The sequence below is a fragment of the Arachis hypogaea genome, chromosome 14 (genome assembly GCF_003086295.3).
Source record: "Arachis hypogaea cultivar Tifrunner chromosome 14, arahy.Tifrunner.gnm2.J5K5, whole genome shotgun sequence".
Classification (NCBI taxonomy): domain Eukaryota; kingdom Viridiplantae; phylum Streptophyta; class Magnoliopsida; order Fabales; family Fabaceae; genus Arachis; species Arachis hypogaea.
Window position 1 is genome coordinate 20147988 of NC_092049.1, and position 3106 is coordinate 20151093.

The 3106-nt window shown below is 35.9% G+C and overlaps 1 long non-coding RNA gene across 1 annotated transcript; it reads right to left on the reverse strand.

Annotated features, from left to right (window-relative positions):
* Positions 1–477: 477 nt before the first annotated feature.
* On the reverse strand, positions 478–1869 carry LOC112740313 (uncharacterized). The gene is made up of 4 exons (XR_003171084.3): positions 1047–1869; positions 843–964; positions 695–762; positions 478–615 (listed from the first exon to the last, which is right to left on the reverse strand). It is a non-coding gene; the product is annotated as an uncharacterized lncRNA (long non-coding RNA).
* Positions 1870–3106: the final 1237 nt, after the last annotated feature.

Sequence of the window (3106 nt, forward strand, 5' to 3'; positions counted from 1 at the left end):
ACAACCCAAAATCCAAAATCAGTTCAAGGCAAGCCAAATCCAACAGTTATCTCAAAACCATATTTCAAGGAAACCGTTTCAAAAATCAAATCGTCATCAGCCGAATAAACTCATTTCTAAAGCTTTAAAGAAACGGTTCAGTAACAATCATTTATCAAAAACCAGATCATTTAAAGCAAGCCAGGCTGAATTCAAGAGTGTATTCTATTTTTCACATTCTCAAGAAAATCCATTCAACTCAAATCAATTTCCAACGAATTAAACTCAATCTCAAAGCTTTAAAAGAATCAACTTCAAAAGCATTTCGTTTCACAAAACCACACAACAGTCCAGTCAAACAAACACCCATAATCATACAAAACAACCAAACAATACATAGAACTGATACAATCACCAAATACACATCCTCACATCAGTACCCATATGTAATAATTTCAATAATAAACTATAGTTTTCGGAAAGTGCCCCTCTCTAAAAACGCAAATTCCATAACCCAAACGTCTCTCAGAGTCCTTTTCGTCTCAGCTCGAAATCACAATCAAAATCCCGACTCCGCGTGTTTTTCTCAATATAAGAAACAGCCTCAGCGCCACGTATAAGCTCAGCTACTACTTCCTAACACATCAATATCGCGAAAATCTTAAAACTCATGACTGAAAACAAATGGCGAGGATCTCCGAGATAAAACACTTACTGAAATAAAAGGAATGACACGGCAGCCTCCGCAACACTTATGCGACACGAAATCACCGGAACTCAAACCTACATTACCAAGCCTCAAGGTCTTTAGCCAAACATAACCGAACGCTAAAGCAGGGGTTTTCGAAACACAAAATACTTACTATACTAACAAGCGAAGCAGCTACGACTTCGAATTGCCCCGACAAAAGATCCGTGAGCGGCCAGAAGCTCCGGTGGCCCAACAGCAGCTTTAATTCCGACGCGCAAATATCGGAACTCAACCCTGTGTAACCAACGTCTCAGAATTTCTAACAGATTATAACAGAGTACTCAATTGAAGGGGTTTCGGAAGCAAAAATGATTACCAAGAAAGACTGGTTCTGGCAGCCACGATACTGCTCCCGGCAGCCAAAGGCGCGGCGGCCATTACAACAACGGCAACTGAGCTCCAACGGTGGCAGAAACCCCTCCTACTTACCCATTCCGGTCTCCTTCTCCCTAGCTGCAACAGGGCAGTGGCGGAGCCTTCACAGCGGTGGCGGCAGCTCAGCAACAGCAGAGGGGTGGCAGAACCTCTTACCACCATCGCGCCTCATCTTTCACGCAACCTCCTTCTCTCTCCTCGAAGCTCGACGGCGGCAGCAGTCTGACGCAACGGCGACAGCACACAGCGGCGCGGCTCCGCGCGGTGGTTCGCGCTCCTCCTCGCGTGACCTTCTTTCCTTCTTGCGCTCCCTTCGCGCACGAGCTCTCCCTCTCGTCGTCGCAATTCTCTTCAGGTGACGGAATGAGGTGATGGATGGTAGAACCACGACTGGGCAGGAACGACGACACGTCTTTGGCGGCGACGCTCCTCGCAGTTCTAGCGACAGGGAGGACGGCGTCTCCCTCCCCTCTGAGCCCTTCGTCTCTCAGACCTTTCTTTCAGTTTCTCTTCTTTCTCATTGCAGCGTTGCTGCTGCTCCTGATTGTGTTGCGTTTGTGTGAATGGAAGGAGGAAGGGAAATAGGTTGAGTACGGCGGCTGGGTTGGGAAGGATTAGGGTTTCATGCCTGTGAGTTTGCTGAGGGTGAAAGGGGGAAGAGTCTGCTGCTGCGGCTGTGTGTGTGTTTGCGCAGCAAAGAGGATGAATGAGAGACTGGTGGCTGTGCAGCGTGAGGAGAAGGGTTTTAGGGGATGGTGTATCCAAATTAGGGTTAGGGACATTTTGGTAATTTCTAATAAAATTGGGAATAATATAGTAATTGAAATCCAAATAAATCCAACACTAATTGTATATAGAAAATACTATTTGATCATCAATTTTTACAAATTACTTTCAATAAAGTGCCCAAATCAAATAATTAAAAATAATATACTTAATTTCTTCATTTTCCAAAATAGCAGTATTAATATTTAAAATATTACTTATCTAATCCAAATCATATAAAATCCTTATTATTTCATAACTATCAACTTTATAATTCAAATATAGAAAATAATACAATAATTGTAAAATTGGATAATAATCATAACTTATCTCAAATTTAATAAATCAAAACTTGCCTTAATTATCTTTAATAAAATAATTTCTGAATTTAAGGCTATAAATAATTATATTATTTGAGACTTGATCATAATAAGACTTTTCAAAAGTTTTGGGTCTTACATAATAAATATCCAAATTTATTATCACATTATATGTATTATAGTATTTTTAAATTTCAAAAGTTATTTTACCAAATATAGTTATTAATATTTGTATTTATTAAAAGCTATTTTTTGTTTGATTTTGCCAAACATAAGTATTGCATCTTTTAAAAGACAGGTTTAATAAACTACTTTTTTAAACAAAATAGAATTTTACTTAGACACCAAAAAATTAATACTACTTTTCTTTTCTATAATTCTATCACTAAACTTTTCAAAAACACACATATCTGATCATTTAATTTAGTAAAAGAATATTAAAAGCCTTAATTAATTTTCATAACTATCCTTCAAATTTTTAAATAAAAAACTTTTAAATTCTTTATCTTTTAATATTTTAAAAATAATATGTCTTTGTTGACGAAAATAATGACACAAACAAGTGCATGCATAAATGGTTTTTGTTGGAACAATTTTGAGGCAATAAATTATTAGGCCAATTTGATAAAATTTATTTATTAAAATAATTTAGTTATATAGAAGTTGTGAATTTGTAAAAATTTTTTTAAAAGACTTTGTTTAGTAAAATTTTATAAAAAGGTTTTTGTAAAACTACAAACACGTTTTTTTGTTTAGTAAATAAAAAAAATTACGTGTTTGTCTTTATAATTTTTAAGAGTTAGGAGCGTTTATGAAAATTAAACATCTAATATAAAATTTTTTAAATTTTATTTATCTTTATTAAAATTAAAGGTTTAATATAAACTTAGTTATTACTAAATATCTAAACTTATTA